This window comes from Cricetulus griseus, chromosome 7 (genome assembly GCF_003668045.3).
Source record: "Cricetulus griseus strain 17A/GY chromosome 7, alternate assembly CriGri-PICRH-1.0, whole genome shotgun sequence".
NCBI lineage: Eukaryota > Metazoa > Chordata > Mammalia > Rodentia > Cricetidae > Cricetulus > Cricetulus griseus.
The window spans coordinates 61,518,663-61,532,825 of record NC_048600.1 but is presented as its reverse complement, the minus strand read 5'-3'; positions in this window follow the sequence as shown (position 1 = coordinate 61,532,825).

Genomic DNA, 14,163 nt, shown 5'->3' with positions numbered 1-14,163 from the left:
AGCTAGTAGAAAGGTCCTTTGAGGGGCTGTTAGGGAAGTATGCTGGGGATGACAGGGTTAGGTGGTGACCTGTTTGAGGGAGCCTCAAGGGAGGAGAAGATTTAGAGGAAGATGACTTCTAAGGTGCCAGGAGTGTAACAGCACTGTGGTCTGGCCAGTGTCTGCACACTCCACACCAGTCCATTCACTCACTCACTACACTAGCCTTGTGGGCTCCTCAGTTTACTGTACTTAGGGAGCTCTGTTAGTTTCCCCAGTGTAAGTCCCCTGTCCCTCCTCTGTGCCAAGTGGTTACAACTATCAATCTTGTTAATTTGTCTGAAGATTGGCTGTACACAGGGCCATTTCTTTCAATCAAAATGAATGTCCTTCAACTGCCAATTACCTATGTGACAACAGGAAACTCTCTCTCTCTCTTTCTCTCTCTCTCTGTTGTTAGCATTCCACATCTCTTAGATTTGAGCTTTACAGAAGACAGAAGTTGTGGGGCCTTGAGGTGATGACAATGTATACATAATTGAAGACAGTCTTTATCCTACAGAATGAGTACCAGTGGCCCTCTGAGGAGACTTCTGACTGATACTGGAAGGCCAACAACCGGATTTGACAGCACAACCACCCTCAAACACCCTTTACAGCTCCAGGACTATTTTCTGTGTGTGTTCATCCGTCAGTGGTGGAGAGGGTGACACTCAGCTGTGTATACTCATACTCATTGTCCACATCATCCTATTTCTTACATCACCACTGCCTCAGTTTCTCTACTCACTGCAGAATATTCTCTCAAACATGAGCATTTTAGATTGTATGTGTCCTTTATGTCAATAAAGTCATTGTTATAACAGGAAACAGACTCTTGCCTTGGTTATTAAAACCATTAAGAGAGAAATAGGATTGAAAAGTTAGAGTGATGGTGGGTGGAGGAGCAACCTGAATTTAGAAATATTTCTCAATTATTTCATGTTTTATTGAAATTTGAAATGTCACTATTCCTCCCCTCCCCAATGGGTAAATCATGAAAACTTGCTAGTGTTGATTTTCCTCATAGATAAATAGAAGGGAGTCTCATTTCACCATTAGGTTTGGTTATGCTTTCTCATAGCTCTGGAAATATGATACATTGTTATATGGATGATCATAGGGCAAGGAGGGGTGTTTCATCTTAAGAGAGGTTTCCATGGTGAGAATGGCACAGGCCTACATTAGGGAAGAAAAATAGTGGACCAAGGGATTAAGTCATTAGTGTTATTTCCTCTGCAGTCTGACTTAATGTTCACTGTTTCCATACTCATCCTTTGTGCTTTGAAATAGGTGCTAGATGGAGACAATGACAAAATGAATGAAAAAAGGAGGGAGCAGAACACAGGCTCTGCCTGAGAGGAGTGCTATCCCAGGTGCACATAGGTTCTATCGCTGGTTCATTCAGAGTTCTAAATGTATAATTGTCTCCAGATCATATTTATATTTAAATTTATTTCAAAAGGACAAAGAATTTTTGATAGTGGATCAGTTTTAAAAATCAATGAAATACAGGTTTTGCTAAGAGTTAACAAAGCTGTTGTGTTGGTTTCTTCATTGTCAGTCCTGTTGTTGAGAAGAACACATTTGCAAGAGGGTAATAATTTCTATTTCAGTTTGAGTAATCCTGACTCCAATTAGAGTCTCTCAGCCCATAGCAGAGTGGAATCTGGATCTCAGTCCACATTCCACTGCTGTTCTATAGAGTTCTAGGAAAGAAGTATGTGTCTCATCGGGTTTTTTTAGGGGGGCTCATAAAGTAAGAAGTTGCATTCTGTGTTTGCCAAATAGGACTTCCCTTGTCTGCTCAAAAATGGTTGTGTTAAACTACAGAGTATCCTGTTTTTTTACATTTGCAGCAATTACACATCAAAGCTTGGGATTAGCAAAGATTACACTGATTTGTACCTTTGCTGGAAAGATTTATCCAGATCAGCATGTGTTCTAGGATGATAAGGCCACTAGATGGGGCCATCCATGCCTGCCTCTCCTGCCTCCTTCATGATTCCTGCCTGGAGGCTGCAGGACTCTGAGATTGTGATGCCTGCTCTGATATTCAGTCTTCCTAGAGCTGCAGGAAAGACATGAAGGGGTCTGGGAATCTTTCTGTCTGTCTCACCTAGCATTCCAAGTCATGCTAGAATTCAAGAACATGTTACTGGTGACATTCTGTGAATGTCACAGACTCAGTGAAAAAAACAGGTCATATATATGGCTCCAATACTATGTGTGAATAGTAACAACAGGATAACCTCTCATGTCCACACTTAACTTGGTGGACAGTGAACATCACAATGAGTGGTGACCAATGAGAAGACATTGAGCAGTGAAAATATTTCAGAACCCATATCCCCACTGAGCAGATATTATAGTAATAGCAAGTGCTGAGTTAGAGTCAATGATTTTCATATTATTACAACCAGGAATCTATTTTCTGTTTTGTATGTTGTCTGATACATCTTTAAAATAATCATGTTCCCCTGTGATATAGTTGGTGTCTGTGTTTTTCGTATACTATAGAAAACATCAATTGAGAGAATCAATGGAAAGATCCAAGATGAATTTTGTTTACAATGCCATCAATATATCAGTCTTGTGGATTTTATGTAATTTTCTTTCAATCTTGAACTTTTGGGACAACATTGATTCTGTTATCTATAACCTGCCAAGGATGGGTTCATCACAATACTTAGCAGTTATTCTTTTCTTTTTGAGATGGGGTCTCAATGTATACCCTCAGCTTAGCTAGATCTCCCTATGTAGACCAGGCTGGCTTCAATGTTTCAGAGATTCTCTAACTTCAAATTCTGAGTGTTGGATTTAAAATTATGTGGCAGAATGGCCATTTTGACATCACATTTAAACTTCATGAATCTTTTGACATCTTATGGAGCAACAGGACCAGTTCTTCTTTGAGAACTGTGTGTGATACTTTGAGAGTAATGCAGATAGGACACTGAAAAATTGTCTGACTTCAGCCATGTAGTTTTGTTCTGCCCAGACTCTGAACCCCCAAAACCACCAAGAGACCAGATCTGATGCAAAAGCAAAGAGTCTTTTTAATTTACAAGTTAACTGTGATCCTCCATCTGACCAACACAGGGGGTTGGAGGTCTTTGAATAGCAGTGGGGCAGGGTATGTATTGGGGTAGATCAAGGCGAGTTTCTGGGTGTACACTACTTACATAACAAGTCTCAGGATTGGGCAACCTGTCCTGAGTTGATTGGTCAGCTACAGCTGCAGAAAAATTGCTATGCCCTGCATTCCACTATTATCAGTAAAGCCCACACAGAACCTGCCTACTAGCTTCTTATTGGTTTTTTACCATATGGAGGGACTCTGGTGGTTGCTTCCTAGTGATTAGGGCAAGATCGGGGAAGCTCATGCTACTGAGTCAGGGTCCTACATCTTGCTGGGTCTTTTCTGAAGCCTGTCATGGCTGCCAAAGCAGGAGGCTGGGTGAGGGGCTGGGCCCTTCACTTTCAGGAATAAAACTGTTTCTTCACTTAGTTTTTGTTTTTCTTTTGTTTTGTTTTGTTTTGTTTTTGAGATAGGATTTCTCTGTTGTTTTGCAGGCTGTCCTGGAAGTCTATCTTGTAGACCAGGCTAGTCTGGAACTCACAGAGACACTCTTGCCTCTGCCTCTCAAGTGCTGGGATTAAAGGTTGTGCCACTACTGCCCTGCTGTTTCTTCATTTTGAAAACTGACTTCACATTTAATTTTTCAAGCTCACCAGTTTATTTGGGCCAGATGTCTTTCCCTTACTACATGTAGGCTCTCAGGACATGGGCATATTGTGTTACAATTTTGCATGATTTAATCAAGTGCTAGGTACTTTTCTCAGGGCTGTTGATAGAACAAGGTCCAATTTTCAAGTCTAGTTTCTGAGATGCTGCAGGGTGGGAGGCAAGATATGTAAAAGGACATCAATTTCAGTCCATTAATCTGCTGATTCATTCCTAGGAGAGGATGTGGTGTTAGTGGTTGACTTCCCAATCATGACATTTGGGACTAGGAAACTGGCATGACAGATGAACAGAGATCTTAGCAGATATAGTTTCCCCACTATGAAATAATCACACCCACGCTTTTACCCAGGTTACATAGTCAACCCCCAAAATACCATATTTTATTCCAGCATGGGCCCTTAGTTTGGGTTTACTTTTGAAATTTCGTTGAAGAATCCACTTCAACTGGGTGTGAGGGTCTAGGACCCCCTTGGATGGAGGAAGAGTGTGGTGATCAGGTGTCGGCCTAGGGGGTGTGCAATCTCAAATATCCTAGGTCACCAGGGCTCCCTTTGGTCAGTTACTGCCTAATGCTTCATAGGGGTTTATTAACACCTCTACCACAAAAGAAAACAAATTAGAAAGTCACCTGGTCTGTCCCCTTCAGAGATAAGTCTGATTAATGTGCCTTCTGTTTGGACACATAAGAGAGGTCAGACACAGCTGCTGATCCAGTGTCTAAGATCCATATGAGACATCACTGGATGATTCTGTTCATTCAAGGTTATCATTGTGTTCTGGCCAACCATGGTTGTGTTTATGGGTTATGTGTGTGTTTTTGTCTTACTGTGTGTTTCTGTCAGCTTTGTTTTGCTGTATTGAACAGGTGCTTTTTCTGGGGTGAGAACCTATGCCATACAGCTTAAGACCAGTGCCCCCTCCTGATGGGGACCCAAATCTTTTGGCTCTGCCAAGTCACCAGAGATATCTTCTACCTTCCCAATCTGACTTATTTATTTGTTTATTTTGCTTGATTCTTGCTCAGGGAGGGTTGGTTCCTTTGTGGAGGTGGGGAGATGTAGGTGCTGGGCCTCTCAGTCAAGCCCCCCTGCCATCTATATGGAGTACACAGGGGGTGGGGAAAATAGTTCTCTCAGAAGAGCATCTGCTCTGCCCTGGGCTTGCTCTAAACAGTCTCAGAGAAGGCAGGGAGTTCCTCTTGACTGAGCCAAAGGAAAAGAGAAAGTTCCATTTCCTTCTTTTTTGAAGTTTTGCCTTTGTCTCAATCAATGATCCATATAATCCACCATTCTCTGAAAAAAAGTAAACAAAACAAAACAATGGCAGACAACGCACCCTGGGCAGACTAGATTCTCCCTTGTGTCCCACACTAACGAAGGAGACTTTAAACAACCTCTGCTAGGTCCTTTTTAAAGGATTAAAGACAACTGCTAAAAAGATTTCCTTTGTTACCATGTTAGCCCCAGATATTAAAAGAAAAGTTTTAATTATTAAAACAAAGATATAAATAGGTTCCAGTTTCTGGAGGTAACTTAAAGGGTGTTTACCAACGGAGAATTGATTTGGACAACACCTTTTATATGAACTGAAAGCCACTGCCACCTTCTCTGATGATGAGACAGGTACAAGAGTTCCTAGGTGCAGCTGAGCATTGCTGGCTCTGGATACCAGACTTCTATGCAAATAGCAGGGCCTCTATACACCAGCACAAATTGGGCACTAAGCCCCGAATTTGGACTAAGACTAAACAAATACCGAAGTGGTTTTAACCCAAACATTGGGGCTGTGGAAACTCTCTTGTTACATACCTGTCCAAAATATTGGGCTCTGTCCCCACATGATGACAATCCTGTGGTAGGATCTATGGAAACTACTGCTAGTTTAATGAAAACAATCAAGTTTAATCTGGGTCTAGCTCTTTTTTTTTTTTGCAGAAAAAGAATTTATTTCCAGAATATTCTCATATTTCAAAACTAACTATGGCATATGGGTGCACATACCCACGGGTGGGCAGGGCAGAACTGTAGGAGCTTGAGGGCATGTGCCCTATGGTGGGCACTGGGCTCCATCCCCGTGATCATCTGAGATGATCAAGGTGCCTGCCTGCAACTCTCTAACCTAGACCCTCTGGGCATACTGGGGCACAGAACAGAGGTCAAGTGCCTAAGCAGTTTGGTGGGACACCATTATAGGAGGGGCATGATCTTGTGGGGAGGCCTGGAGACTGCAGTGACTTAGCTAGTGGCATCAGTGAGTCACAGGAAGAATGCTGAGTCCAATGTTATCAGGGGTACAATGGCATTCCAAGATTCAGTTTGGATCTCCTGGTGAGGCCACAGCTGCCCCAGGAAGGCAGAAGGCTGAGGGGAAGCATGGCTCTCTCTAAGGCACAGATCTGTTCCTGGCTATGCTCTCAGCAGACCAGGGGCCTCCGGTCCTGGCTAGTCTCTGTGGCAGGGTGTGGGCTGCCATGCAGCTGAGCCTGTCTTTCTCTTCCCACAGAGAGAGGAGGAGCCTCCTGGAGCCAGAATTCTGGATGGTGGTAGGGACAGCAGACCGCCACTGCCACTAGGGACAGGACAAGGAAGCTGTAGGATCCCGTCACAGGAGGAGCATGGGGTGGCCTGGATGGTAGAGCTGATGAGGCTCCTTTGTTCATCCACAAGTGCTCTGGGGGCCCAATGCTTGTCTCAGCAACACAAAAGACAGGAGCTGGTGCTTGAGGCCGCTCCTTGAACAGGCTGGGAATGGGGCAGTCACACAGCCTGGCTCTGGTAGGATGGCAGTGCAGTGGGAATTCATTCCGCCAATAGTTTTGGGGTACCAGACTTAGGGAGTGGCTTTGGTGTGCAGACATGATCCCTTCTAAGGAAGAGGAGGGGATCTCTCTCCCCCTGGTCTGAGACCCTGAGAGAAGCACCTTGCACCTCCATGGCTCTTTACCCTCATTGTGTGTGTTCCCCAAATAAATATTTGATATTCTCTTATCCGGGTGTTTGCGAGCTTCCTTACTCCACCCACAGGGCAGTGCTTGCTGAGGGCTCAGGAGATGAACACAGGCCGAGGACCTCCTAGGACCTCGGGGAGAAGCACTGGCTTCAGGACCAAGGGTGATGGCGGGAGACAGAGCCATGGTATTGAGGCCAGCCAGATGCCTAAAGCCACTGGCCTCCACTGGGGTAGCTGGGGACAGTGGGATAGTCAGGTAGGCTATTCACAGAGAAGCTGTTAAACTGGACCTCCCTCGATGGGGGATTCTTCCAGGTACCAGTGTTCCATTCTGTCTGTGCCTTCTGGAAGCTTCTCCCAGCCCCACGGTAGATCCTATGCACCTTCACAAGTGTGATGGCCATCATGACAGCAGATAAGGAAAACATGATGGCTGGGATCAGCATGACCTCGCCAGCCCCAGCATTGACCCCAAAGAATCCAACAGCTGCCATCCAGCCACTGAGGGACGCCCGCACCATCGCCATGCTTCTCCAAGTCGGCGGGGGTCAGCCCCCCCGACCCCCACGTGGCCCTGGGTCAAGATCTTAAACTCACATCATGCAACAACATGGTTAAGGCCTTCCTCTGAGGAGAACCAGAATGCTGGCTGTCTAATGCCTGTGTGACCCAGTGCCAGGCCCTACTCCTGGCTCATCCTCCAGTCCAGTTAGAGGAGCCCACCACCATCAATTTAGCTATCTGTGTATGAAGACACAGATACTCATCCATGACTGTCAGGAGATGAGAGATGAAACCAGGTATCTGGAAGTTGTAGTTGTTACTTTAACCAAAATGATTTGAGCTCAAGCCAGATACTTTAGCCCAGAAATCAGAACTGATTGATCTGACCCAGGCTCTCAGATGGACAAAAGGAAATTCCACAATCATATACATGGACCATCAATCAGTTGGCATGCTTTTCCTACTGGGCATGTCCATGTTATGATCTATGGAGAAAGGGGCTTCTCACTGCTGGGAAAAAGTATTTTAAAGATCTTGGCCCTCCTAGAAGCTATTTGGTTTCCCCTACAAATTGCTGTCCTTCACTGATGGGCTTCTCAACTGGCTGCCTGACAAACAGGCCTAAGACCAGTGGGGCCTTTTGATATTTTGATGACATATTATTACTGTGCTGCCTGAGACTCTGTGCTAAAGGAAACTGGACAGTTCAAACACACAGGCTGATGGCAAGCACATTTTTGCCATTAGAAGGCTGGTCTTTGCTTAGAGTTCTACCAAGAGAACACACTCTTGTACAAGCCTTCAGTTTTCTCTGTTTGCTGCCTTCTTTATGTCATGACCAGAAGTGAGATTGATGGCTGTATGTGAGGAGGGGACCAGGAAAGAAGACAGTGTTTGGGAGGACAAGGGTCTCTGGCAGAGAGGCATGTGTGTTTCATAGTCATAATGAAGAGTTGCCCCGGTACAGTGTGCCCAATGCCACAGCCAACCAAATATCCAACTCTGGGAAAAGGACCCTATCTGGGAACCAGTCAAAACTCTCGGTGTTGAACTTTTGTAAAGACCTAAACTTAGGTGTAAACCTCTAAGTTACTTTTGTTAATCTGAATAGATTTTTGTTTTGTTTTCTTTTGTTTTGTTTTGTTTTGTTTTGAGACAGGGTTTCTCTGTGTAGCATTTTCTGTAATGGAACTCACTATGTGGACCAAGCTGGCCTGAAACCCAGAGATCCACCTGCTTCTCCTTCCCAAGTGCTAGGATTAAAGGCATGTGCCACCACCACCTGGTGAGAATAGATCTTTATAACCTTAAGTTTTTATCACCATATAGAGTATATTTTTTTTAAACAGAGTTGAATTACATATATAGTATGTCATACAAAATTTCATACCAATCCAAAACATTTGAGACTTGTTACTTTCTTAATCTAGAAGGAGATACAATGAACAGAGAAATCATAAGATCTTAAAATTTAAAAGGGAAAACAGGTGGATTCTGAGCAAAACGAAAACCCCAAATCTGGATGCATTACATTGTCTTCTTTCTTTCTTTCTTTCTTTCTTTCTTTCTTTCTTTCTTTCCTTCCTTCCTTCTTTCATTCTCCCTTCCTTCCTTCCTTCCTTCCTTTCTTCCTCCCTCCCTCCCAGCCTTCCTTCCTTCCTTCCTTCCTTCCTTCCTTCCTTCCTGATGTGTATGAGGTGTGTATGCATACCATGATGAACTTATCAGAGGAAAAATTTGTGGGGTTGATTTTCTCTTTATATATTTACATGCATTCTAGGAATGTAAATCAGCTGTCCCATCTTCCAAGTCAGGTGCCTCGACCCATTGAACCACTATTCTGGCTCCCTGTTTAGTGATTCTTATAAATTTTGACACTGGGCTTTACTCTGTAAATTAGGCAGACCTGGAACTTCTTGCCATTGCCTTAACCTCCTAAATTTGGGATTGTAGGAATGGGAGACCACACCTTGTTAGGGTGAGGTCCATTCTGACAGCGCAAAGAGCTGCCTTGCAAAACTATGTCTGGGAGGCGACTTAGGAAAGCCAGAAGAAGATGGTCATAGAGTGTGCAAAGAATGATATATAGAGACAGCTTTGGGGAAGAGACATAAGGCTCGAAGTGCCTATCACAGGTGTGAAATGATGCATTTACCTGGCTGAAGTTAAATAACTCTGGACTCCAAGGGTACCCACTCACATAACAATAAACCTTACAGAAAGAGAGAGGGGGGCAGAGAGACAGAGAGACAGAGAAAGAGATCACTAAAAAACAAAACCCTCTTAAGGGATGTGTAGAAATTTGTCTAGCATGGCTGAAGCCTTGGCTTCTGTCCCTAGAACTGCAAATACACTAATCAAGTAAGGGCTGTGGTGTGACTTTGAAAGGCACTAGTCTAGCATATATTCCTGCCTAAAACACGGGTTAGATTTTCGGCACCATACTAGGGATTGGCATGGCATCATAAAATTACCAATTTCATTCATTAATTTAAGGTTTTATGAAGCTTAGGAATTTGTTAACAGGTCAGTGCTTACAGAGTGATTCCATAAGTGATCCAGCAACTCTGTTTCATCTTTTACAAACAAGTCAACATTTTCTCCTGGTTTAAACACACTGAGCTTCCTCTCCAGTGGTCCTAGGACCCTCATCAGCTCCTTTGGACTTTCCCATCTACTTGGAGAATAAAATCCCAGAGCAAGATGAGCAAAGCTCCTGAGCTGCTGATTCTTTCCTGGTTGTGTTGTCATGGTGATCTTCTGACTAGACTGTTCCCACGCTTGCTTTCCTCTCACCTCAGAGATTTCTGCTCTCCAGGGAGGGTTTGTACTGTGTTCATGCCTCGGTCCGCACATTGGACTGGTCAGCAAACCACTAAGGCCAGGTTATAACCATAACCACTCATTTGTGTGAATAGTTTCATTGCATCACAGCCACACCCACTCTTGCTATGTTGTCAGCAGTGATTTTCAAACTGACATGGATGCTTGCTCCTGAACATGGTGTTTTGTTTTTTTTTTTTTTTTTTCTGACCCAAGACACTTAACTATCTGGCCCTCTATAGGAAATGAGCTCAAGGGCCAGTGAGATGACTCAGTGGGAGAAGGTGCCCAATGATAAGCCTGATGACCTGAGTTCAATCCCTGGGCCTACATGGAGGAAGCACAGAACAGACTCCTGACATCCAACCACATTTGTGACATCACACAAATAAATGAATAAATACATGTGTAGAATTTAAGGGGTTGCTATGCATCTAACATTTCCCTACATCTCATAGGAACAATATTGTTTTTTCTTTATTTCAAGGTAAACACTTACTGCATTAAGGCATTATGCTGTATCCCATATAATGAAGGGTTTTTAGAGCAATTGTTCCTTGTTGCTGAGCTTTTATTTTGCAGTTAGCATAGGTAAGATTGAGGTTACATGTCTGCCAACACTGACAGCATGAGTCCTGGTACTATTGCCTTAGGTTCTGTCTAGGAACATAGCATAATAAGATGTTTGGATGCTTATAGGCCCTTAGATGCTGTTGATTTGTGAATTGTAGGTTCAACCTGCCTATTCCAAAAATCATACCTCTTTAGAGATTCAAAATCTAGAACTTTTTAAGCATGGACTTGTAACTTGGGAAATTACCAATATGGAGCCAGGTAAAAAATACAAAGGATTTTAATAGGGAAAAAGTCTTACTTACTGAGTGACCTAGCCAGCCTGTGTGCAACAGTCTGTATAGCAAGCTGAAAATGAAAACGAGAGCAGCCCACCACATAAGTGTCCCTCACTCTACATCACCCTGACCATGCCTTCACAAGCTTGGTGAGGCACACCTGTAGCCAGCCCCTAAGCAGGTGTGGTTACAACATTCCTTACAGACTTGGTAAAGCACCTGGAAATTTCAACACCATGAAATTGTCACATGCAGAATAATCAAAAGCTTATAAAATATCCATTAACATATATACTTAAAGTGCAGGCAAATGAATGCTACATCAACCATGTTATGCTTGATAATCATTTATCAGACAATATCTATATGCAAATATTCTGAATTGTTAAGAAAGATTTAAATTCTGAAACCAAACATTTTTGGATAGTGGTATTCACCTTGTGCGTCTTAGAATAGGAAGAAACCATATAAGATAATATCCAGTCTCTACACAAATGTTCAAAACCCATTTGTGTTGGGGCTTGTGTGGGATCTGCATGCTAAGATGCAGGGCTATATGGTGTGTCTGTCCTCTTTGGACTCACTGTCGGGCCTGGAAATTGAGTATGAATTGAGTCACCAGTGAGAGCAATCACAGGCCCCCACACCCTCTCAGTGTCACACTGATGCTTAGAGCCCTGAAGACCTGACAGCTGTCATTTAAAAAGTGTCCTTAGGAGCACAGGCTCTGTTCTCATCTCGATGTCATCAGTGCAGCTGCCTGCTATTGGTGAGCTGTCCCCACAGCCCTGTCCTGCCCTGTCCTAGTTGGTCAATGACAAAGGACAGAAGTTCAGGAGAGGAGCCTCTCTGGGGACAGCCTCTCACTGGGGCTACAACAGAAGCTCTTGTCCCTTCTTGTTGACTCATTCTTGTTTCATCTTGATTTCCAAATCCAGAAATTCCAACAAGTCCCACAACTATAAGAGGACCCACAACAACAGGAAGACCCACAACAATAAGAAGACTCACAACAGGAAGACCTACAACTACAGTGAAACTCACGAGAATGTCAACAAGATCCACACATTTGCCAACATCACCCACAGTCTCCACCTCGACTCTTACAACACCAGCACAAACACAGACTCACACACAAGGTAAAAGCCAATGTGGTCCAGGACCCAGTGTCCCTCTTATCAGTGGCTGTAAGATACACAGACACTGAGTAAAATCACAAGTATATATGGGTAAAGAGTTCTTATATCTGTCCCAACAACAGCTTCACAAACACTGTAGTTTTCCAGTCTGAAGATACAGTCACCTTCTGCTGTGTAAGAACTTGAAGATATAGAGAAACCATCTTTCTATATCACATTCCCAGGGGATTTACTACTAGCCAGACTTAGGTGGATCATAGATCTAGGATAGCTGATGAGGATGGAGGGACTCTGATCAATTTGGCATGGCTTTCTGGTGAGAAACTAAGGACTGACTGAGAACTAAGGTCAGGGTAGAAAGACCCTTGATCCTTTGCATCATTCTGAAATTGGTCCATACAGCTGAATCCATGGTTCAGTGAAGCTAGCATTTAGCCTTTCCTGGACATCAGTACACATGCTCCATGCTTTATGATGCAGATATTAATTGTCAGATCATTATGTCCTATATAGCTGTAGTCTGTTCCTACTTTATAGTGACAGGAACTGACAATTCCTGTCAGAAAGTTCATGGTAGAGTTATAAAAACAACAATTGGTTCAGACTCTGTCCCTGTTCACTTGAGTTGGAACCTATTTCTTCTGACTCCAGGGTCAGAACAATTGCTTTGAGCACAGATGTTGAGAGGATTTGTGCTGTTCCCACATCCTCACTGGAAAGGCATCCTGACACCACCCTCTAAAGAGACAGTGGATGCCTTGTGAAGGTTTACTTTAAGAATGTTTCAATTTATTCATGTAGCTTGAAAGTGAAATATATGTACTTTATATGTATAACACACACACACACACACACACACACACACACACACACACCAAATTCAAAGGTTTTAGGAAGTGATTTAACATGCTCGTTCTTTTGAGTGAGGCCCGGTAGTTCATACTTGAAATTGCCTACAGGTAAAGTTAATATTAAAGGGTAGTACCTTTACTTACAGAGGGGGAGAAGTTTGTCATCTTGAAGGAAAGTTTAGCTCCAAACCTTCTACATCTAGGAGCTAACAGACAGATGTTAGAGAGGCTCTCAAAGCTTCTTAAACCTTGTCCATCCACTAGGATAGGGCTGGATTTCGACAAGAGAAAAAGCCACATAGCTTCTTTTGTTGTTAGGGTAATCTGATGAGTGATATTTATTTCTTTCCCCTCTTGATGGCCTTTTGGTAATTTCAAGCAGGAAGACCCTGAATGAGTCTTATATCTGTCTTATATCATGGGCTGCTCAATGATTATAGATTATAACCAGGCCTGTCAAGCAAAGGAATTGTGAGAAAAAACTCACAAATCTCTGTTGTCTCTTCTACACTGAATTCCTACCACAGACCCTAAGGTGTCCTTGCTTGCCAGCCTGGCTGTCAAGGCTGTCCTCAGATGGCAGGAGGTCCTGACACCACAACTCTAACAAGGATACTGTCCTTGGAAATAGGAGAGTCCTCAAGCAGTAGCACCTGATTCCCACCTGTCCCTTGCTCCTTTGCATTGCTGTCCCTCCCTGGCCACAGGCACTCTCCTGCATCTGCGCCTTTGCCCTCCCTCTTCCTTCTCCCCTCACATCTCTGGTTGGATAACTTCTTAAACTTTGTTCAACCCACACCTTCTCTGTGAATGTATTAGGAAGTCCTTATAGGCCCATCAGTCAAAGTTAAAATTGTACCCATACCCCTCTACCATACAGTTAAATCTTGAAGCTTGCTGTATGATTTCTTGGTGTTTTTCCCTCTTGTTCTTCCAGGGGAAGAAGAGTAAGACTACTATGCATCTGAGGGGTCCTCCTGCATGACTAGAATAAATTCTTTGAACTTTAAAAGAGATAACACACACCTTTAATCACAGGACTCCAGAAGCTGAGGCAGGTGGATCTCTGTAGGTCTGTAGCCACTATGATCGACAGATCAAGTTCCTGGACAGGCTCCAAAGCTACAGAGAAACCCTGTCTCAATAAAACAAAAACAAAACAAAAACAAAACAAAACAAAACAAAACAAAAACAAAACAAAAACAAAACAAAAACAAAACAAATCAAAACAAAACAAAAAACAAAAAACTTTTAAACACTCTGAGCTTTCTGTTAGA